This window comes from Arachis stenosperma, chromosome 5 (genome assembly GCF_014773155.1).
Source record: "Arachis stenosperma cultivar V10309 chromosome 5, arast.V10309.gnm1.PFL2, whole genome shotgun sequence".
Lineage (NCBI taxonomy): Eukaryota > Viridiplantae > Streptophyta > Magnoliopsida > Fabales > Fabaceae > Arachis > Arachis stenosperma.
In genome coordinates, this window is record NC_080381.1 from 86,706,059 (window position 1) to 86,731,239 (window position 25,181).

Here is a 25,181-nt window from a genome sequence, read left to right on the forward strand (position 1 = left end):
ACTAACAATCTCCGTGGGATCGACCCTTACTCACGTAAGGTTTATTACTTGGACGACCCAGTGCACTTGCTGGTTAGTTGTGCGAAGTTGTGTAATGCCATGGTATTGAGCGCACCAAGTTTTTGGAGCCATTACCAGGGATTATGAGAGTTGTGAAAAAGTATAGTTCACAATTTCGCATGTCAAGTTTTTGGCGCCGTTGCCGGGGATTGTTCTAGTTTTGAGCAAGCCTTTGGTAACATCAGTGCCAAGATCCGGCAACAACATCAATTTTTTTGGTGTTATTGCCCGGGATTGTTCAGGCTGGACAACTGACGGTTCATCTTGTTGCTTAGATTAGGTATTTTTTTTCGAAATTCTTGAAGATGAATTCTAGAGTTTCATGATGATTTGTTGAAATCTGGCTGGCTGAGAAGCCATGTCTAATCTGATTGGACCGAGGTTTCAACTTATCACCACAAGAGCTTGTTGATTTCGTATCAATCTTGCTTTTGGAGCAGTGATTTGCTAAGGCTTGGCTGACCTTTGGTCATGTCTAGTGTTTTGGACCGAAGCTTTCTTTGGAAGCTTGGCTGGCTGTGAAGCCATGTCTAATTCCTGGACCGGAGTCTTAGACTAGCATTGCACTGATTCCTGGAATTCTCATTAAGAATTTTGATACCTTTTCCCACTTAATTTTCGAAAAATACAAAAAAATTTTGCAAAATCATAAAATTCAAAAATATTTCTTGCTTTAGTCTAGTGTCTCATCTTAAGTTTGGTGTCAAATGCATGTTTTTGTTATATTCTTCGAATCCATGCATATATTTCTTTGTTTTGATCTTTTAATTCTATTGACTTGAGTATTTTGTGTGTCTCATATGCATTTTCAGTTCATTAGTGTCAGTAGTATACAGACTGCTAAGTTTGGTGTCTTGCATGCATTGTTATTTGATTCTTGTTGCATTTTAATTATTAAAAATCCAAAAATATTTCTAATTTGTGTCTTTTCAAGTCAATGATACAAGGGATTGAAGATTCAAAACACACTGCAGAGGAATTATACAGAAAAAGCTGAGCATTCAAAAATGCCCAGTGAAGAAGGCAGACTGGCGTTTAAACGCCAGCCAGGGTACCTGGTTGGGCGTTTAACGCCCAAAAAGGTAGCATTTTGGGCGTTAAACGCCAGAATGTATACCATTCTGGGCGTTTAACGCCAGGATGGTGCTAGGGGGAAGATTTTGTTTTCAAATCAATTTTTTTTAAGTTTTTCAAAATCAAATCTTTTTCAAATCAATTCTTTTCAATCAAATGTTTTCAAAATCAATTTCTTTCCTTTCAAAGATACTTACTAACAATTAATGATTTGATTGAACATTTTTTGCCTTTTCTGTTAAGGAAGGTTTTATGTTTGAATCATATCTTTTCTTGTTAGGCAAGTCACTAATTTTCCAAATCAAATCTTTTAAAAATAATTTTCAAAACATATCTTTTAAAATGGTTTTCAAATCATATCTTCTCAATCACATCTTTTTAAAACCATAACTTTTCAATCAAATCTTTTTAACCACATCTTTTTCAAAATAGTTTTCAATCAAATCTTTTTAATTTCTAATTTCAAAATCTTTTTCAAAAATCACTTGATTTCTCCTCCACTTTCAATTTTCGAAAATTATCAATCAATTTTCAAATTGTTTTCAAAATCTTTTAATTGAATTTTCGAAAATCCTCTTCCCTCCTTCTCACATCCTTCTATTTATGGAGTACTACTCTTTCTAAATGCACAATTCGAACCTTATCTAATTAAAGTTCGAATTCTTCTTCTCCTTCTTCTTTCTATTTCTCTTTTCCTCTGACATTTCAAGGAATCTCTATACTGTGACATAGAGGATTCCACATTTTCTTTTTCTCTTCTCTTTCATATGAGCAGAAGCAGAGACAAAGGCATTCTTGTTGAAGCTGACCCTGAACCTGAGAGAACCTTGAAGCGAAAGCTAAGAGAAGCTAAAGCACAACTCTCTTTAGAGGACCTGACCGAATTCTTCAAGGAAGAAGAACCCATGGCAGCCGAAAACAACAACAATGCCAACAATGCAAGGAAGGTGCTGGGTGACTTTACTGCACCTACTCCTGATTTCTATGGGAGAAGCATCTCTATCCCTGCCATTGGAGCAAACAACTTTGAGCTTAAGCCTCAATTAGTTTCTCTAATGCAACAGAATTGCAAGTTCCATGGACTTCCAATGGAAGATCCTCATCAGTTTTAGCTGAATTCTTGCAAATCTGTGACACAGTCAAGACTAATGGGGTTAACCCTGAGGTCTATAGACTGATGCTATTCCCTTTTGCTGTAAGAGACAGAGCTAGAATATGGTTGGATTCTCAACCTAAGGAAAGCCTGGACTCTTGGGAAAAGCTAGTCAATGCCTTCTTGGCAAAGTTCTTTCCACCACAAAGATGGAGTAAGCTTAGAGTGGAAGTCCAAACCTTCAGACAGAAGGATGGAGAATCCCTCTATGAAGCTTGGGAAAGATACAAACAATTAATCAGAAGATGTCCCTCAGACATGCTTTCTGAATGGAGCATCATAGGTATTTTCTATGATGGTCTCTCTGAACTATCTAAGATGTCTTTGGATAGCTCTGCTGGAGGATCTCTTCATTTGAAGAAGATGCCTACAGAAGCTCAAGAGCTGATTGAAATGGTTACAAATAACCAATTCATGTACACTTCTGAAAGGAATCCTGTGAACAATGGGACTAATCAGAAGAAAGGAGTTCTTGAGATTGATGCTCTGAATGCCATATTGGCTCAGAACAAGATATTGACTCAACAAGTCAATTTGATCTCTCAAAGTCTGTCTGGAATGCAAAATGCACCAAACAGTACTAAGGATGCTTCATCTGAGGAAGAAGCTTATGATCCTGAGAACCCTTCCATGGAAGAGGTGAATTACCTAGGAGAACCCTATGGAAATACCTACAATTCTTCATGGAGAAATCACCCAAATCTCTCATGGAAGAATCAAGAGAGACCTCAACAAGGTTTCAATAACAATAATGGTGGAAGAAACAGGTTTAGCAATGGCAAGCCTTTTTCATCATCTTCTCAGCAACAGACAGAGAGTTCTAAGCAGAATACTTCTGACTTAGCAACAATGGTCTCTGATCTAATAAAGACCACTCAAAGTTTCATGAATGAAACAAGGTCCTCCATCAGAAATTTGGAAGGACAAGTTGGTCAGCTGAGCAAGAAAGTTACTGAACTCCCTCCTAGTACCCTCCCAAGTAATACAGAAGAAAATCCAAAAGGAGAGTGCAAAGCCATAGACATGGCCGAATATGGAGAGGAAAGAGAGGAGGAGGACGCCACTGAGGAAGACCTCAGTGGGCGTGTACCAATCTCCTCTGAGTTCCTCAATGAGGAACAATGGGAATCTGAGGCTCAAAATGAGACCATAGAGATTCCATTGGACTTACTTCTGCCATTCATGAGCTCTGATGAGTATTCTTCCTCTGAAGAGGATGAGTATGTCACTGAAGAGCAAGTTGCTAAATACCTTGGAGCAATCATGAAGCTAAATGACAAGTTATTTGGAAATGAGACTTGGGAGGATGAACCTCCCTTGCTCACCAAAGAACTGGATGACTTGTCTAGGCAGAAACTGCCTCAAAAGAGGCAGGATCCTGGGAAGTTTTCTATACCTTGTACCATAGGCACCATGACCTTCAAGAAGGCCTTGTGTGACTTAGGGTCAAGTGTGAACCTCATGCCCCTCTCTGTAATGGAGAAATTAGGGATCTTTGAGGTGCAAGCTGCAAGAATCTCATTAGAGATGGCAGACAACTCAAGAAAACAAGCCCATGGACTTGTAGAGGATGTTCTGGTTAAAGTTGAAGACCAGTACATTCCTACTGATTTCATAGTCCTAGAAACTAGGAATTGCATGGATGAATCCATCATCCTTGGCAGACCCTTCCTAGCCACAGCAAAGGCTGTGATTGATGTTGACAGAGGAGAGTTGATCATTCAAGTGAATGAAGAATCCTTGGTGTTTAAGGCCCAAGGATATCCCTCTGTCATCATGGAGAGGAAGCATGAAGAGCTTCTCTTAAAACAGAGCCAAACAGAGCCCCCACAGTTAAACTCTAAGTTTGGTGTTGGGAGGCTACAACCAAACTCTAAGTTTGGTGTTGAAACCCCACATTCAAACTCTAAGTTTGGTGTTGGGAGGTTTCAACACGGTTCTGAGCATTTCTGAGGCTCCATGAGAGCCCTCTGTCAAGCTAATGACATTAAAGAAGCGCTTGTTGGGAGGCAACCCAATGTTTTATAATTAATTATTTTATTTTGTTATTTTATCTTTTTTGTAGGTTGATGATCATAAGAAGTCACAAAAACAATGAAAAAAGCAAAAACAGAATGAAAAACAGGAAGAAAAACAGCACACCCTGGAGGAGAAGAAACTGGCGTTCAAACGCCAGTAATGCTAGCTGTTGGGCGTTTAACGCCCAGTCTGGCACCATTCTGGGCGTTTAACGCCAGAAAGGGGCACCAGACTGGCGTTAAACGCCAGTAAAGGGCAAGAACCTGGCGTTAAACACCAGGAATGGGCACCAGCCCGGCGTTTAATGCCAGAAATGGCTCAAAACGTGATTTTGAGCAACAATTGGTGCAGGGATGACTTTTCCTTGACACTACAGGATCTGTGGACCCCACAGGACCCTACCATCACTCTCTCTCTTCTTCCCCCATTCACCAATCACCTCAACACCTCTTCCCCAAAAACCCCTCACCTATCAAATCCCATCTTTCTCTTCACCACTCACATCCATCCTTCATAAATCCCCACCAACCTCACCCTTCAAATTCAAACCACTTTCCCTCCCAAACCCACCCATAATGGCCGAACCATTACCCCCCTCTCTCCTATAAATACCCTTCTTCAACTCTTCATTTTCACACAACCTAAACACCCTTCTTCCCCCTTCTTGGCCGAATACACCACCATCTCCCTCTCCTTCATTTCTTCTTCTTCTACTCTCTTCTTTCTTCTTTTGCTCGAGGACGAGCAAACATTTTAAGTTTGGTGTGGTAAAAGCGTTGCTTTTTCATAACCATTTATGGCATCCAAGGCCGGAGAAACCTCTAAAAAGAGGAAAGAGAAGGCAAAAGCTTCCACCTCCGAGTCATGGGAGATGGATAGATTCCTCTCAAGGGTGCATCAAGACCACTTCTATGAAGTTGTGGCCTTGAAGAAGGTGATCCCCGAAGTCCCCTTTTCACTCAAAAAGGGTGAATATCCGGAGATCCGCCATGAGATCCGAAGAAGAGGTTGGGAAGTTCTTACCAACCCCATTCAACAAATCGGAATCTTGATGGTTCAAGAGTTCTATGCCAATGCATGGATCACAAAGAACCATGACCAAAGTGTGAACCCGAATCCAAAGAATTATCTCACTATGGTTCGGGGGAAATACTTGGATTTTAGTCCGGAGAGTGTGAGGGTGGCGTTCAACTTACCTATGATGCAAGGAGATGAGCATCCTTACACTAGAAGGGTCAACTTTGATCAAAGGTTGGACCAAGTCCTCACAGTCATATGTGAAGAGGGCGCACAATGGAAGCAAGATTCAAGAGGAAAGCCGGTCCAATTGAGAAGGCATGACCTCAAGCCCGTGGCTAGAGGATGGTTAGAGTTCATACAACACTCAATCATCCCCACTAGCAACCGGTCCGAAGTTACCATAGACCGGGCCATCATGATCCATAGTATCATGATTGGAGAAGAAATAGAGGTTCATGAGGTTATAGCCCAAGAACTCTATAAGGTGGCGGACAAGACCTCCACCTTGGCAAGGTTAGCCTTTCCTCATCTCATTTGTCACCTCTGTTATTCAGTTGGAGTTGACATAGAGGGAGACATCCCCATTGATGAGGACAAGCCCATCACCAAGAAAAGGATGGAGTACACAAGAGATCTCACTCATCATGAGATCCCTGAGATTCCTCAAGGGATGAATTTTCCTCCACAAAACTATTGGGAGCAACTAAACACCTCCCTAGGAGAACTAAGTTCCAACATGGGACAACTGAGGGTGGAGCATCAAGAACACTCCATCATCCTTCATGAAATTAGAGAAGATCAAAGAATCATGAGGGAGGAGCAACAAAGACAAGGAAGAGACATTGAGGAGCTCAAGCACTCCATAGGATCTTCAAGAGCAAGAAAGAGCCGCCATCACTAAGGTGGACCCGTTCTTTGATTTCCTTGTTATTGTTCTTCTGTTTTTCGAATTTTAATGCTTATGTTTATCCATGTTTGTGTCTTATGATCATTAGTGTCTTAGTGTCTATGCCTTAAAGTTATGAATGTCCTATGAATCCATCACCTTTCTTCAATAAAAACGTGCCTAATTGATAAAAGAAAGAATTGCATGAATTTTGAATTTTATAATAGTTTAATTATTTTGATGTGGTGGCAATATTTTTGTTCTCTGAATGTATGCTTAAACAGTGCATATGTCTTTTGAATTTGTGGTTCATGAATGTTGGCTCTTGAAAGAATGATGGAAAAGGAGACATGTTACTGAGGATCTGAAAAATCAATAAAATGATTCTTGAAGCAAGAAAAAGCAGTGAATACAAAAAAAAAAAAAGAAGAAAGCAAGCAAAAAAAAAAACCGAAAAAAAAAAAGAGAGAAAGAAAAAGAAAAGAAATAAAGTTGTGATCCAAGGCAAATAAGAGTGTGCTTAAGAACCCTGGACACCTCTAATTGGGGACTTTAGCAAAGCTGAGTCACAATCTGAAAAGGTTCACCCAATTATGTGTCTGTGGCATGTATGTATCCGGTGGTAATACTGGAAGACAGAGTGCTTTGGGCCACAGCCAAGACTCAATAAGTAGCTGTGTTCAAGAATCATCATACTTAACTAGGAGAATCAATAACACTATCCGGATTCTGAGTTCCTAAAGAAGCCAATCATTCTGAACTACAAGGGATAGAGTGAGATGCCAAAACTATTCAGAGACAAAAAGATAAAAGCCCCGCTCATCTAATTAATACTGATCTTCACAGATGTTTTTGGAGTTCATTGCATATTCTCTTCTTTTTTATCTTATTTGATTTTCAGTTGCTTGGGGACAAGCAACAATTTAAGTTTGGTGTTGTGATGAGCGGATAATTTGTATACTTTTTGGCATTGTTTTTAGTATGTTTTTGATATGATATAGTTAGTTTTTAGTATATTTTTATTAGTTTTTAATTAAAATTCACTTTTCTGGACTTTACTATGAGTTTGTGTGTTTTTCTGTGATTTCAGGTATTTTCTGGCTGAAATTGAGGGACCTGAGCAAAAATCTGATCCAGAGACTCAAAAGGACTGCAGATGCTGTTGGATTCTGACCTCCCTGCACTCGAAGCGGATTTTCTGGAGCTACAGAAGCCCAATTGGCGCGCTCTCAACGGCGTTGGAAAGTAGACATCCTAGGCTTTCCAGCAATATATAATAGTCCATACTTTGCCCAAGATTTGATGGCCCAAACCGGCGTTCAAAGTCACCTCAAGAAATTCCAGCGTTAAACGCCGGAACTGGCACCTAAATGGGAGTTAAACGCCCAAACTGGCACCAAAGCTGGCGTTTAACTCCAAGGAGAGTCTCTACACGAAATTGCTTCATTGCTCAGCCCAAGCACACACCAAGTGGGCCCGGAAGTGGATTTTTATGTCATTTACTCATTTCTGTACACCCTAGGCTACTAGTTTCTTATAAGTAGGACCTTTTACTATTGTATAGAAATCTTTTGATCACTTTTAGATCTCTAGATCATCTTTGAACATTTTAGTTCTGAGATCATTGGGAGGCTGGCCATTCGGCCATGCCTAGACCTTATGCTTATGTATTTTCAACGGTGGAGTTTCTACACACCATAGATTAAGGTGTGGAGCTCTGCTGTACCTCGAGTATTAATGCAATTACTATTGTTCTTCCATTCAAATTCCGCTTGTTCTTTTACCAAGATATCACTTGTTCTTCAACATGATGGAGGTGATGATTGACGCCCATCACCATTCTCACCCATGAACAAGGTGACTGACAACCATTCTTGTTCTACAAGCATCTGAGGCTTAGTGAATATCTCTTGGATTCCTGATTGCACGATGCATGGTTGATCGCCTGACAACCGAGTGCTCGCCTGACAAACGAGCCAGCCATTCCGTGAGATCAGAGTCTTCGTGGTATAGGCAAGAACTGATGGCAGCATTCAAGAGAATCTGGAAGGTCTAACCTTGTCTGTGGTATTCTGAGTAGGATTCAATGACTGAATGACTGTGACGTGCTTCAAACCTGTAACCTACTAGGCGTTCGTGACAGACGCAAAAGAGTTATTCTATTCCGGTAGGGGAGGGAACCGAACCGGTGATTGGCCGTACTGTGACAGAGTATTGAGCATTAGCTTTCACTGCGAGGATGGGAGGTAGCTGCTGACAACAGTGAGACCCTATACGAGCTTGCCATGGAAAGGAGTAAGAAGGATTGGATGAAGACAGTAGGAAAGCAGAGAGACGGAAGGGAAGGCATCTTCATACACTTGTCTGAAGCTCTTACACCAATGAATTACATAAGTATCACTATCTTTATCTTTTATGTTATTTTCGTTCATCACCATATATATCTGAGTTTGCCTGACTAAGATTTACAAGATGACCATAGCTTGCTTCAATACTAACAATCTCCGTGGGATCGACCCTTACTCACGTAAGGTTTATTACTTGGACGACCCAGTGCACTTGCTGGTTAGTTGTGCGAAGTTGTGTAATGCCATGGTATTGAGCGCACCAAGTTTTTGGAGCCATTACCAGGGATTATGAGAGTTGTGAAAAAGTATAGTTCACAATTCCGCATGTCAATAATCTCATGACTTGGAACAGAGCTTTGATGCACTTTGGTGCACGAAATTGTGATCATCAACAATGGCGCCAAAAACTTGGTAGCGCTCTCAAACGTGAATCACACTTTATCACAACTTCGCACAACTAACCAGCAAGTGCACTGGGTCGTCCAAGTAATATACCTTACGTGAGTAAGGGTCGATCCCATGGGGATTATTGGTATGAAGCAAGCTATGGTCATCTTGTAAATCTCAGTTAGGCGGATTCAAATGGTTTATAATGGTTTTCGAAAATAATAAATAAAACATAAAATAAAGATAGAGATACTTATGTAAATCATTGGTGGGAATTTCAGATAAGTGTATGGAGATGCTTTGTCCCTGTTGAATCTCTGCTTTCCCACTACCTTCCTTCAATCCTTCATACTCCTTTCCATGGCAAGCTGTATATAGGGCATCACCGTTGTCAATCGCTACATCCCATCTGATGTGTGGAAAATGATCCAACACAAAACTCACCGGCAAGTGTACCGGGTCATATCAAGTAATAAAACTCACGGGAGTGAGGTCGATCCCATAGGAATTGAAGGACTGAGCAATTTTAGTTTAGTGATTGATTTAGTCAAGCGAATCAAGTATTGGTTGAGCGATTTTATATCCAACAGTAAGTAAATAGTAGAAAATGTAAAGGGAGAGGGATGAATTGCAGAAATTAAAGAGAATTGAAAGTAAAGGTGCTGAATCTTAAAGAAAAAGAAATTAAATGACTGAAACTTAAAGTGCAAGAAATGTAAATTGCAGTAACTTAAAGTGCAAGAAATATAAATTGCTTGAATGGAAAAGGGATTTGAGGACTGGGATTTCAGAATTTAAGCAAGGGAAATTAAATTGCAGCAATTAATAAACCAAGAGATGAATTGAAATTAACTAGAATTCAAACAGAAAGTGAAAATGTAATTGCAGCAGTGGTTCAGTAGAAGAACCAAAAAGAGAATTAGATCTCAGGGCTCCAGAGACTAGATAGCAGAGTCTAGATCTCAATTGCCGTCCTAGATCCAAGTTCACAAAGCAATTAAAGAGAAATTGAAGATTGAAGCAGTAAAGGAAATTGAATTCAACTTAATTATGCAGTAGGAAAATCAAAGAGATCTTAAATGGAGATTCAGACAGAAGTTCCTCAATTCTTCACACTCAAGACTCAAACAAGACCCAGTAAAGAAAACAAAAGATCAGAGGTAAAAGAAATGAATTCTCTCCTCCAATTGCAGAAAACAGAAAAATGGAAAGTGAGCTCTAAAGTTGACTAAAGATGAAAATTCCAAAATGAAAGTAAGCTTTCTCTCCCAAAAAGAACTCCCCTTCTCTAATCATAACTAACACCTATTTATACACTTTCTATTTTGGATCTAAGAATTTTGAGTGGGCTTTTTGATTTGGTGAAGAAATGAATTAAGTTGGATTTTTTAGTCAAATTCAGCCCATCTTGCTCCCAGGAGGCTGCCCTGCCCTTGTGGAGGCCAGAGCAGGGAAATTGTGTGATGAAGCATGTTGTGTGCCAAGTGTAGGATAGGCATCAGGATGCTGCCCTGCCCTTGTGGAGGGCAGGGCAATGTTGTCATGGTGCGTCCAAGCTGCACACCCAAGCTCTCATGCTGTGCGTGCTGGCCGTGCCAGTTTGTGTGCCATGCACCAAGAAATGTTGCCCTGCTGGTGGACGAAATTGTGATCCTCAAAGTTGGTCTCTTTGTATTCATGTGAAATCAAAAATACCCCAAAGAGATCATGGTGTGATAAATTGGGATCTTGATAATCCCTGGTGTGATCATAACTCCGTTCAACTTAACCAGCAAGTGTACTGGGTCATCCAAGTAATACCTTACGTGAGTAAGGGTCAATCCCACAGAGATTGTTGGTATGAAGCAAGCTATGGTCACCTTGCAAATCTCAGTCAGGCGGATTCAAGGATAATTGGATTATTAGTTTAAATTTGATTAATGGAATAAGTAGAAAATAAAAAGGGATAGAAATACTTATGTAAATCAATAGTGGGAATTTCAGATAAGTGTATGGAGATGCTGTGCTCCTCTTGAATCTCTACTTTCTTATTACATTCATCCAATCCTTCTTACTCCTTTCCATGGCAAGCTGTATGTAGGGCATCACCATTGTCAGTGGCTACATCCCATCCTCTCAGTGAAAACGTTCCTATGCTCTATCACAGCACGGCTAATCAGCTGTTGGTTCTCGATCATGTTGGAATAGGATCCATTGATCCTTTTGCGCTTGTCATCACACCCAGCAATCGCGAGTTTGAAGCTCGTCACAGTCATTCAATCCCAGAATCCTACTTGGAATACCACAGACAAGGTTTAGACTTTCCGGATCCTCATGAATGCCGCCATCTATCTAGCTTATACCACGAAGATTCTGTTGGGGAATCTAAGAGATATGCGCCCGGCCTAAGGTAGAACGGAAGTGGTTGTCAGTCACGCGCGTTCATAGGTGAGAATGATGATGAGTGTCACAGATCATCACATTCATTAAAGTTAAGTGCAACCTATATCTTGGAATAACAATAAAAGAGAATTGAATAGAAAGTAATAGTAATTGTATTGAAACTTGAGGTACAGCAGAGCTCCACACCCTTAATCTATGGTGTGCAGAAACTCCACTGTTGAAAATACATAAGTGAAAGGTTCAGGCATGGCCGAATGGCCAGCCCCCATGGTCTAAGGACTAGGCGTCCCCAAGATGTCTAATACACTAGTAAAAAGTCCTTTTTATAATAAACTAGCTACTAGGGTTTACATGAGTAAGTAATTGATGCATAAATCCACTTTCGGGGCCCACTTGGTGTATGTTTGGGCTGAGCTTGATCTATCCACGAGCTGAGGCTTTTCTTGGAGTTGAACTCCAAGTTATAACGTGTTTTGGGCGTTCAACTCCGGATCATGACGTTTTTCTGGCGTTTAACTCCAGACAGCAGCATGTACTTGGCGTTCAACGCCAAGTTACGTCATCAATTTCCGAATAAAGTATGAACTATTATATATTGCTGGAAAGCTCTGGATGTCTACTTTCCAACGCCGTTAAGAGCGCGCCATTTGGAGTTCTGTAGCTCCAGAAAATCCATTTTGAGTGGAGGGAGGTCAGATTCCAACAGCATCAGCAGTCCTTTTGTCAGTCTTTTTTAGAGTTTTGCTCAAGTCCCTCAATTTCAGCCAGAAATTACCTGAAATCACAGAAAAACACACAAACTCATAGTAAAGTCCAGAAATGTTAATTTAACATAAAAACTAATGAAAACATCCCTAAAAGTAGCTTGAACTTACTAAAAACTACCTAAAAACAATGCCAAAAAGCGTATAAATTATCCGCTCATCACCTGCCCTCCACAAGGGCAGGGCAGCGCAGGCTTTCCTTATTCTTGGGTGAGGTCCCAAGTTCGAAACTTGCTGGATGACTTTTGTTGCCTTTTTTTCTTTGTTTTCTTGGTACCAAAGTAGCGCCTAGTTCTTTGCTTCCTCAAGGTGCTATGTTCGATCCTTGGAGGTTGAAAACAAACCAATTTTTGCTTGTTTTCCTTGTATTTGAGCGCTACTTCTTTCCTTCTTGTTCTTGGGTTCGAAACCCATGGGTGGCATTTGGAGACAATTTCCTTTGATTTATTTTGGTGAGAGCCCGATATTGCTCTTGAGGGGGGGCAGGGCAGAATTTTTCCTTCCCTTGTTTCTTGGCCTAGAATTGTGCTCCGCCCTCAAGGAGGGCAGGGCAGTGAGGCCTTGAATGCTTGGTTCTTTGTTGTGCTCCCTTGGAGGGCAGTGTGCTCTTGAGGAGGGCAATGTGGCTTCCTTTATTCCATGCGCTACACTCTTTTCTTCCTTAGGCCACGCTTTCTTAAGCCACGCTGCACTCTTTTCTTCTTTTTCTTCACCTTCAAATAATCAAAACAACCAATCAAAGTATCACTAAATTCACAAGGTTTATAAATCAATTAAAATTCAATTAAATTTAGCTTAAACCTCATGATTTAGCATCAATTAAGTGGTGGTTGATTGATTCAAATAAAGCATGAAATTCCACTCTAAATTGCTTACTTATGATGCAAGAAAGTGCATAAAAACTAATGAAACAAGTGAAAATAGCTTGAGAAATGGGTATATGATGACTTGTCATCACAACACCAAACTTAAATCTTGCTTGTCCCCAAGCAAGCATCAAAATTAAGAGGAAATGAAATGAAAAAAGAAAAGCATACATATCCTTATTAGGCATATAGCAGAACTTGATTCATGGAGTTTTTATGCAGACAATGATAACTCAGTTATTGTTTGCTGTTACATAATATACACCTTTCCTCAAAGGCTCACTAAGCTTGCTGTTGTAAGGTTTACTTTTTGCTTGCTCCCTTGCTAACTTTTCTTTTCTCATTTTGCTTAACAAGCTTATTATTCTTTGAAGGCTTGGTGTCAAATGTTGCAGCAGCCTTTGGCTTTATTTTTACTCAACATTTCTTCACCACAGACACATGGCTCACTATTTCCTCCTAGGATCATTGATGCCCAGCATCTCTTTGGATAACTAAATGTTCTGTATCTAGGTTACTCTTTATTGTGGACTTTCAATTGGCCATCCCAAATCAGTTGATCTAAGTGGCCAGGTTTTGAAATACCCCTTAGAATTTACTTATCCAAGCATATCCTAGTACAAGAACACCACAGGCATGTGTCCTAGGGTCCAAGCTATTGGTGCCCAGCCTTTATTCTTTGTTTTTCTTGCCACATTGGCTTTTTCTTTTTCCTTTTCTTTCTATTTTATTCAAGCATAAGGGAAACAAAACAAAATTCAAAGCTAACTGGTGAATGACAAGCATTATGCGGATAAGCATTTTTAACAAAAAAAATTTCACTTGCAACCAGATAAACACTTTAGCAATATATATAAGGATTCCCAAATTCAAAATAATTCATAACAGCAAGGGTTAAGTTTAGAAACAACCTTTTGGGTTGCAGCTTTTCATTCTTCCTCTTGTTGTATCCCTTTTGAGTCACAATGCAAATTGTCTTCAATTGTTGGCTAATTTCCTGCATAATTCTCAAAAGTTGCTTGCTTCTCAAGTCCTTAAATGAATGGTTAGTATGCATAAATTGAGTGTGTCTTTTGGATTTATTTTGGTGTGGGAACACCAAACTTAATTGCTTGCCACTGCCTCTGATACAACATGTTAACCATATGTGAAACCTTGTATCCTTGCTAAAGGATATGGAATTAAGAACTAGAAAACAACTAAATGGTTAAATGATTTGTCTGATTGCTTGGAGCTAGCATTATGTATAAAGTGAGAATGCTTTTAAATAAATTTTGGTGGAACACCAAACTTAAAATCATTCATTCTCTCTTAACTTGTTTTAGTGTAAAACACCAAACTTAGCTCCTTGCACTACAGACCAATTATTCAACCTTCTTATTGAAATATGCTAGAAAAAGGGAACTACCCCAGGTTGGGTTGCCTCCCAACAAGCGCTTCTTTATTGTCATTAGCTTGACATTCTCCATTCTTTGATTATGAAGGCTGAAAATCATAATGCCTCAGCTTTTCTCCTCTTACTGTGAACTTCCTTCCAGTCTCCTCTTTGATGATCTCTAGGTGTTCAAGTGAAAGGACCCGGTTCACAGTGTAGTATTCAGATGATTGTGGAGACACCTTCATTGGTTGGGTGTTTAACACCACTTTATCCCCTGGTGAAAAGCCTTCAGTAGGGATCTTCTTATTTTTCCATCCTCTTGGCCTCTTCTTCTTTTCTTTCTCAAGAGATACTCCCTACCTTGGTGGTTCTTTATCTAGGATGTTTAATTTCTCATCTGGTGGTTTTGGATCTAGTTCCTTCTTGACTTCTTTGGTTTGTTGCACCATCTCTACTGCTTTCAAGCATGGATTTAGAAGTCTTGGAGTTAACTTATTGACTGCCTCCTTCAAACTTTGATCTCTGGCCTTATCCTTCATAAAATCTTCTTCTTGAATGGGTTCATGCAAGGTTTTAAAAACATGGAATGCTAGATGCTCATCATGCACTCTCAGCAACAATTTCCCTTTTTCAACATCTATCAATGCTCTGCCCGTAGCTAGGAAAGGCCTCCCCAGGATGATGGGAGTGTTAGGGTCTTCTTCTATATCTGAGATAACAAAGTCAGCAGGAAGAAAGAATTTTCCAACTTTTACCAACACATTCTCCACAACTCCCAGTGCTTGCTTAATGGATTTGTCAGCCATTTGGAGAACTATTTGTGTGGACTTCAGCTCAGAAATTTGATGTTTCCTCATTAGAGACAAAGGCATCAAGTTTATGCTTGCACTGAAGTCACAGAATGACTTCTCAATAATCTGGTGCAAGGTATGTAAAAAGTCCCAGGATCATCTTTCTTCTCTGGCAACTCTCTTTGGAGGATAGCACTACATTCCTTTGTCATCTCAATAATCTGTCCTTCCTTCAGGGATCTTTTCTTTGTCAGCACTTCCTTCATGAATTTGGCATATAGTGGCATCCGTTCAAATGCTTCCAAAAAAGGAATATTGATGCTGAGTGTTTTGAATATGTCCAGGAATTTTGAGTATTGCTTATTCTCATTTTCTTTTTTAAACCTCTGAGGGTATGGAAGTTTGGGGACACAAGGATTCACTCCTTCCCTCTTCTCTTGTAGTTGTGATTCAAGGGTGTTCTTATATCCCTTTGAAATTTGTGCATTTTGGTTTCTTGATCCTCTTTACTTTTCCCCTTTGTCTCTTCTTGTGGAACTTCTCTGTTGTGTTTGTCCTGATTGATGGCTTCCTTCTTCATAGTCTTCTCACTTCCCACTGTGATTGCTTTGCACTCCTCCCATTTTGTGGCTTTTCCTTTGTCCCTTGGGTGTTCTTTAGTGACATTGGGGAAGGCATTTGCTCTCTTCTCATCCATTTCTGAAATTTTCTTAGCCATTTGCCCCATGTGTCTCTCAAGGTTTCTGATTGAGGTCTCTTGGTTTTTGAATGCCAGGGTCTGATCTTTCCTTGCAGCTTCCTGATCTTGTCTTATCATCTCTTGATTTTTCATGAGTTTCTCCATCATTTTATCTATACTTGAGATTCTTTGAGAGTCTGGATTTGGTTGTGGTTGTGTGAAATGAGATGGTTGTTGTTGGAAGTTGTTTGAATTAATTGTGGGGGTACTTTGTGGGTGGGATGTGGATGTGGAAAAGTTATTCTGGTGGTTTTGTGAGTTATTATGGGGTTGGTGATATGTGTTTTGTGAATTTTTGAATTGGTTAGTATTATTGGATGAATGGTTATGGTTGCTTGTGTTGCTGAGGCTACCAGAGTTGAAGTTCCTTTGTCCTTGATTCTGATGCTCACCCCACCTTGAATTAGAATGAGTCTTCCAGGGTGTGTTGTGTGCATCACCATGAAAATTGTGTTGAAATGAACTTGAAGTGTTGTTCATGCATTGCACCTGCTCAGGGCTTTGTTGCTCAAAATTGAATGTCCCAAAACTTTCTTCAGATTGATTCCACCCATGTGAGGTTTGAGATTGGCGTTGTGTGTTTACTGCAACACCTTGCAGTCCATCAATTTTCGTGGCCATCATTTCTATTTGTTGCTGAAGCTATTGATGCATCTGTTTATTTTGTGCCAAGAGAACGTCAACACCTTCAAGCTCTAGCACATGCCTTCTCTGGGCTGGTTGGCGTTATCTTTGATGAGCAAAGAAATATTGATTGTTTGCCACCATCTCTATGAGGTTTTGGGCTTCCTCTGCTGTCTTCATTAGCTGCAATGAGCCTCCTGCTGAATGATCTAATGCTTCTTGAGCTTTCTAGGTCAACCTTTCATAGAAGTTTTGGAGTCTATCCCACTCACTAAACATTTTTGGGGGACATTTCCTAATTAAGGCCTTGTATCTCTCCCAGGCATCATACAGCGACTCTCCATCCATTTGAATGAATGTTTGCACCTCTATTTTCGGCTTGATAATCCTTTGGGGAGGATAGAACTTGGCTAGGAATTTGCTCACTAAGTCTTCCCAATTATTGATGCTTTCTTTGGGAAATGTCTCTAGCCATTGAATGGCCTTATCCTTCAGAGAGAATGGAAACAGTAGTAGCTTGTAGATGTCTGGATGCACACCACTTGTTTTGACAGTTTCACAAATCCTGAGGAAGATGGATAAGTGTTGGTTTGGATCTTCAAGTGGACTTCCTCCATAGGAGCAATTGTTCTGCACCAGAGTGATAAGTTGAGGCTTCAACTCAAAATCATTTCCATCAACGTTGGGAGTGAGTATGCTACTCCCGCAGTTTCTTGCATTGGGGATAGTGTAAGAGGCCAACACCCTTCTTACAGGCTGGGTATTGTTGCTCACTCCCTCTTCACGCACCTCAGCCTCCATGACTTGCAAGAATTACAAACAAACCAAATGAAACATGGACATTCTAATGCTAGAATGTGGTTAGAGGGTTAGGTGACATATTTGAAATCTGATACGTACAGGTCGCAGGAAAGTGACACGGAAGCGTCATCCACGCATTTGTGTGGATTGAAATTCGCAGATGCGATGCGGGCGCATCATCCACGCGTTCGCATCGCCTAACTTCGGGAAAGCTTTGGCAAATTATATATCGTTGCGAAGCCCCGGATGTTAGATTTCCAATGCAACTAGAACCACGTCATTTGGATCTGTAGCTCAAGTTACGGTCGATTTAGTACTAAGAGGTTAGGCTGGACAGCTTTAGCAGTTCCTTCAGTTCTTTGTATTCCTTCCAGTTTTGCATGCTTCCTTTCCATCCTCTAAGCCTTTTCTGCCCTGTAATCTCTGAAATCACTTAACACACATATCAAGGCATCAAATGGTAATAAGAGAGGATTTAAGATTAGCTAAATTAAGACCAAAGTCGAATGTTTTTAATCAAAGCACGGAATTAGGAAGGAAAATGTAAAACATGCAATTAGTATGAATAAGTGTGTAAAGACTTGATAAAAACAACTCAATTTAGCACAATATAAACCATAGAATAGTGGTTTATCAGACCTCTATGGTTTCCCGCATGGCTAATAAGCTGTTGGTTCTCGATCATGTAGGAATGGGATTTACTATCCTTTTGTGTCTATTACCACGCCCTACAGTTGTGAGTTTGAAGCTCGTCACATTCATCCCATCCCAGATCCTACTCGGAATACCACAGACATGGTTTAGACTTTCTGGATCTCAAGAATGCTGCCAATGGATTCTAGCTTATACTACGAAGACTCTAATCTCACGGAATAGGAGGCTCTATTGTTAGGAGAGGCAACCATCCGTCGTGGACCAGGAATCCAAGAGATACACACTCTAGCTTTTGCAGGTAGAACGGAAGTGTTTGTTAGGCACGCGTTCATAAGTGAGAATGGTGATGAGTGTCACGAATCATCACATTCATCAGGTTGAAGTGCGAATGAATATCTTAGAATGAGAATAAGCATGAATTGAATAGAAAACAGTGGTAATTGCATTAATACTCGAGGAACAGCAGAGCTCCACACCCTTAATCTATGGTGTGTAGAAACTCCACCGTTGAAAATACAAAAGTGATGTAGGTCCAGGCATGGCCGTGAGGCCAGCTCTCAAAACGTGATCAAGAGATCAAAAGATAGATACCAAGATGTCTAATACAATAGTAAAAAGTTCTATTTATACTAAACTAGTTACTAGGGTTACAGAAATAAGTAAACGATGCAGAAATCTACTTCCGGGCCCACTTGGTGCGTGCTTGGGCTGAGCATTGAAGCTTTCACATTTAGAGGTCTTCCTTGGAGTTAAACGCCAGTTTGTAACTTGTTTCTGGCGTTTAACTCTGCTTTGCAACTTGTTTCTGGCATTTAACGCAAGAATAGGGCAGAAAGCTGGCATTAAACGCCACTTTGCGTCGTCTAAACTCGGGCAAAGTATGGACTATTATATATTGCTGGAAAGCCCTGGATGTCTACTTTCCAAGCAATTGATAGCACGCCATTTGGACTCCTGTAGCTCCAAAAATTCCATTTCGAGTGCAGCGAGGTCAGAATCCAACAGCATCAGCAGTCCTTTTTCTGCCTCTGAATTAGATTTTTGCTCAGGTCCCTCAATTTCAGCCAGAAAATACCTGAAATCACAGAAAAATACACAAACTCATAGTAAAGTCCAAAAATGTGAATTTTGCTTAAAAACTAAAAAAAATATACTAAAAAGTAAATAAAATATACTAAAAACTATATAAAAATAATGCCAAAAAGCGTATAAATTATCTGCTCATCAAGTACATATGCATTGCTATCACCATTTACTTTGGGGCATTTTGTCCCCTTTTTATTTATTTTTTTGCTCTTTCTCTTTTATTTTTCAATGCATATGATTAAGGTATTGAATGCATAAACATGTTCTTAACATTTTTCACATTTTCACACCAAGTCTAACATACTCAATTCCCAAACCAAACGTTTCCAAACCCACTTTTCCCATACTTAATTCATGAGCACTTTCACTTGTCTAAGCTAATCAAGATTCAAATTAAGGACATTATTGTGTTTCGCTTAGAGTTAGTGAAGAGCTAAAGTAAAGAACAAAGGGGTAAAATAGCCTCAACATTGGTTTGCAAAGGATAAGAAAGGGTAAGGCCATCTGGGTATGTAAGTTAAGTGAAACAAGGCCTCAATCATATAAGTATATGCATACATTAAACCATGGAAATATAGAATCAAGCAAGATATAGATCACAATTTTAGAGAGAACAAAACACACAAAAAATAAAATATATTGGTTGGTAAAATGCAACCAATCAAGTAGGCTCAAAATCTCACAGGTTTTGTGTGTTCGAGCTCTAAACCATGTTCCAAAATAATATTTCTTCAAACAAGTTCAATAAAAATTTCAATTCAAATTAGTGAAATGCTATATAAAGTTTCTTGAAAAGAAAATGTCACTTCAACCAAGGAGTGGCAAAATATGCACAAAATCAAGCAAACATACAATCAAACATGCAAATGCAACAATAAACTAACAAAGAAAAAATAAAAATTGGTGTTGAGAAGAAAGTGACTAACCCACGGAGATCGGTATCGACCTCCCCACACTTAAAGATTGCACCGTCCTCGGTACATGCTAAGATGTGCAAGTGGAAGAGTTGCTCCAACTGATGCTTTTTCTCCAAAGATGGTGCGGCAGACTTGTTTATTGCTCCAGTTAGAAACTTTCCCTTTTCCTTCTTGGTGGCCTTCCTGAAAGAAGAGAAAAAGGAAGGGAAGGAACCCACAAGCAAAGATATGAAAAGAAATAAAACATATGTGGGCTAGTGCCAGATAATAAGGTTCTCAACTACATGGTAGCTACAACATGTAATTGAGAAAATAATAGAAGCACAGGACATGTCAGCTAAATAGCAAACAAGTCAAGGAGCACCCAAAATAATGTAAGAAATATGCAACAGTTGAGCAAGAATAGTCAACACCAAAGAAAGGGACAAAGAATAAGAAAAGAAAGGGAGAAGAAAAAGAAGAAGAAAGGAAAGAGGAAAGAATAATAAAGGAGAGAAAAAAGGAATAAGATGGAAAACGGGATGCGACGCGTAAGCATCGGTCACACATACGCGTGACCACTCGTCGTGCTAGACACACGAGGCCAGCCTCGCGCACGCACAACTCCCTGTTTGCTTCGCGCTGTGGCCAAAATTGCATGCAACGCGTGCGCGTCAGGCACACGCACGCGTGGATGACCATAAAGTGAAAGTGACGCGTACGCGTCAGTGACACGTACGCGTCAGGGACGCGTACGCGTGGGTGAATTTGTGCTTCCAGCACAATGCCAGCGCCAGGCCATCACAACTTTCGGCCAAACACCTTTTTACGTTAATTTTCAGGACCACGCGTGCGCATTAGTGACGCGTACGCGTGGTTTGCCAAAACTGCAATTGACGCGCACGCGTGGAGTACGCGTGCGCGTGGTGTTGTTTGTGCGTAAAGCACACTTCCTGCACAGCTCCCACGCAACTTTCTGTCCAATTTTTCAAATTTTTTTATGAAATATGCAGATGAAGATACAAACTATATGTACTAATAATGAGATGAGTCACTTAAAAAGAAAACTAAGAAGAAAGAAAAGAACGATCACACCATGGTGGGTTGTCTCCCACCTAGCACTTTTGGTTATGGTCCTTAAGTTGGACATTCGGCGAGCTCCTTGTCATGGTGGCTTGTGCTTGTACTGATCCAGGAATCCCCACCAATGTTTGTACTTCCAATAGCCTCCGGGATCCCAAATTAGGCATAAAGAGCCTTCAAGCAAGTTGAAGCAAGTGACAAGGCCCCAAGAGTGTTGATTGATGGACTGAACTCCGAGGTCTCAAACCTTGCTTTTGCACCCGTCTTTGTGTTGATCATTATTGCTCCAACCGGGTGGCAAGCAACTAGAATTCTCACTGAAGCGTCCAAACAACTTCCTAGACCCATTCAATTGAGTTCTACACCAAACCTTACACTACAACTTGGAGCGTGCAACCATATTGAACCTTACATGACAACTCTTACATCTAACCATCTCCCTCTTACTCTTAAAGCCACAAAGAGCTCTAAGTTGCCCATCCGTCTCAAGCAAAGCATATTCAAGTGGGCTAATTAAGTTTAGAGATGATAGATTTACCCACATGAATGAAGGAATGGATGGTGATGGCTTTGGGGGAAAGGTCTCTTTGACAACTTCCACCTCTTTGCAAGCTTCTTCAATATCAACCTCTTCCTCTTGGTAGCTTTCTTCCAATTCAATCTCTTCTTCATTGTTCACCAAGGGCATAGGAGGTTGTACTTTTTCTTCTTTAATCTCCATGTCTAGTCCAATGGGAGAGGATTTGAATGTAGATAAGAATTCATCAATGATTGAATCCATCTCTTCATTATCTCTTTCAAAGTCTTCAACCATGATATGCCTTGGAGGTTGTAGACCCTCCTGAACATCAAATTCAAACGTCTTGGAAGGAGGCTATATGACTTGAGTTTCCCATGGAGGTTCCGCATCTCCCAGATCTTCAGCTACTTCTACCGCTTCTCTCGAAAGCGTAGCTTCTTCCAATTGTTCCAATAAAAAATCATACCTTTCACTATCCACCGGAGTTTCTAGTGTCTCCTTCATGCTACGTTCTTCATTAGATTCTCCACATGAAGCCGTGGGAGTTCCTTGAGTGCCCGAATGTCAGGAAGCTAATTGATTTATCGCTTGCTCCAATTGATGAAGGGTTGCATGAAATTGATCCACTATTTCCTTGAGACGATCCTTTGAGTCTTGATGCATTCGTCTATCATAAGTAGGATCATAGTGCTCTTGGATTGATGGATATGGACATGGTGTATATGGAGGTGGTGGTTCTTGGGAGTAATTGGGTTGGAATTGGGGTGACTTTATATATGGTTCATATGGCTCATAAGGTGGCTGGTATGGTGGATGATGGTTCGGGTCATATGGAGGTGAATGGTGAAAAGGGGCTTGTGAGTAGGGTGGTTCAGAGTTATGTTAAGGAGGTGGTTCATAAGCATATGGTAGGGCTTGTTGGTAAGCTGAGGCTACATCAGTAACAATGTAGTCAATGCTCAAGGTTTTAGACTTTGGTACACGGAATCGTGATTCTCACACTTCTTCACAACTCCGTGTAGCTGACCAGCAAGTGCACTAGGTCGTCCAAGTAATACCTTACGTGAGTAAGGGTCGATCCTACGGAGATTGTCGGCATGAAGCAAGCTATGGTCATCTTGTAAATATCAGTCAGGCAGATTCAAATGGTTATGGGTTTTTGATAATTGAAAGATGAATATAAAATAAGATAGAGATGTATGTTGGAATAAGATCCATTGATCCTTTTGCACACTATCACTACACCCAACAGTCACGAGTTTCAAGCGAGTCACAGTCATCCCATCCCAGATCCTACTTAGAACACCACAGACAAGTTTTAGACTTTTCGGATCTCAAGAATGCTGCCAATTGATTCTAGCTTATACCATGAAGACTCTGATCGAATGGAATGGAAGGCTCTGTTGTTAGGAGAGGCAACCGTGCGTCGTGGACAAGGAGGCCAAGAGATATACATTCAAGCTTGTTTTCATGTGGAACGGAAGTGGTTGTCAGGCACGCGTTCGTTAGTGAGAATGGTGATGAGTGTCACTTGATCATCACATTCATCATGTTGAAGTGCGAATGAATATCTTAGAACAAGAATAAGCATGAATTGAATAGAAGAACAATAGTACTTTGCATTAATTCATGAAGAACAGCAGAGCTCCACACCTTAATCTATGATATGTAGAAACTACACCGTTGAAAATACATAAGAACAAGGACTAGGCATGGCGAACCATGCCTCCTAAATAACATGAAACAATCAAAAAAGGATTCAAAGACCTGAGCCCAATATCAAAGATGGTCAAAAGATAAAAATACAATAGTAAAAGGTCCTATTTATAGTGAACTAGTAACCTAGGATTTACAGAAATAAGTAACTAAGGTAGATAGTGCAGAAATCCACTTTCGGGGCCCACTTGGTGTGTGCTTGGGCTGAGCATTGAAGCTTTCACGTGCATAGGCTTTTCTTGGAGTTAAACACAAACTCTTGTGCCAATTTGGGCATTTAACTCCAGCTTTTATGCCAGTTTTGGCGTTTAACGCCAGAAAAAGGTCTCTGACCGGCATTTTGACACCAATTTGGGCCATCAAATCTCGGAAAAAGTATACACTATTATACATTTCTGGAAAGCCCAAGATGTCTACTTTCCAACGCAATTGAGAGTGCACCAATTGGGCTTTTGCAGATCCAGAAAATCCATTTCGAGTGTTGGGAGGTCAGAATCCAACAGCATCTGAAGTCCTTTTTCAGCCTCTGAATCAAATTTTTGCTCAGGTCCCTCAATTTCAGCCAGAAAATACCTGAAATCACAGAAAAACACACAAACTCATAGTAAAGTCCAAAAATATGATTTTTGCATAAAAACTAATAATTATATACTAAAAACTAACTAAATCATACTAAAAACTCTCTAAAAATAATGCCAAAAAGCGTATAAATTATCCGCTCATCACAACACCAAACTTAAATTGTTGCTTGTCCCTAAGCAACTGAAAACAAAATAGAATAAAAAGAAGAGAATATACAATGATTTCCAAAATATCAATGAAGCTTAGCTCTAATCAGATGAGTGGGACTAGTAGCTTTTTGCTTCTGAACAGTTTTGGCATCTCACTTTATCCTTTGAAGTTTAAAATGATTGGCATCTCTAGGATCTAAGAATTTAGATAGTGTTATTAATTCTCCTAGTTCAGTATGTTGATTCTTGAACACAGCTTCTTTATGAGTCTTGGCCGTGACCATAAGCACTTTGTTTTCCAATATTACCACCGGATACATAAATGCCACATGCACATAACTGGGTGAACCTTTTCAGATTGTGACTCAGCTTTGCTAAAGTCCCCAGCTAGAGGTGTCCAGAGTTCTTAAGCACACTCTTTCTGCTTTGGATCACGACTTTAACCACTCAGTCTCAAGTTTTTCACTTGGACTTTCATGCCACAAGCACATGGTTAGGGACAGCTTGATTTAGCCACTTAGGCCAGGATTTTATTCCTTTGGGCCCTCCTAGCCATTAATACTCAAAGCCTTGGATCCTCTTTACCCTTGCCTTTTGGTTTAAAGGGCTATTGGCTTTTTCTGCTTGCTTTTTCTTCTTCTTTATATTTTTTTCCCTATTTTTTTTGTAACCTTGTGTTTTTCACCGCTTTTTCTTGCTTCAAGAATTAATTTCATGATTTTTCAGATTATCAATAACACTTCTCTTTGTTCATCATTCTTTCAAGAGCCAACAATTTTAACATTTATAAACTTCACTATTAAAAATATGCATTGTTCAAGCATTCATTAAAAAAACAAAAAGTATTGCCACCACATCAAAATAATTAAACCTTTCAAGATAAAATTTGAAATTCATGTACTTCTTGTTCTTTTGTAATTAGGAACATTTTTCATTTAAGAAAGGTGAAAGATTCATAGAATTATTCATAGCTTTAAGAAATAGACACTAGACACTAATGATCATGTAATGAAGCTAAAACATTGTCAAACATAAAGCATAAAATGTCGAAAAATAGAAAAATAAGAATAAGGAAATTAAAGAACGGGTCCACCTTTGTGATGGCGGCTAGTTCTTCCTCTTAAAGATCTTATGGAGTGTTTGAGCTCCTTAATGTCTCTTCCTTGCCTTTATTGCTCTTCCCTCATGGCTATTTGATCCTCT

At 39.9% G+C, this 25,181-nt stretch overlaps 1 non-coding gene across 1 annotated transcript; it reads right to left on the reverse strand.

Annotated features, from left to right (window-relative positions):
• Positions 1–2,443: 2,443 nt before the first annotated feature.
• LOC130984266 (small nucleolar RNA R71) lies at positions 2,444–2,551 on the reverse strand. The gene has a single exon (XR_009088211.1). It is a non-coding gene; the product is annotated as a small nucleolar RNA R71 (small nucleolar RNA).
• Between the last annotated feature and the right edge of the window lie 22,630 nt (positions 2,552–25,181).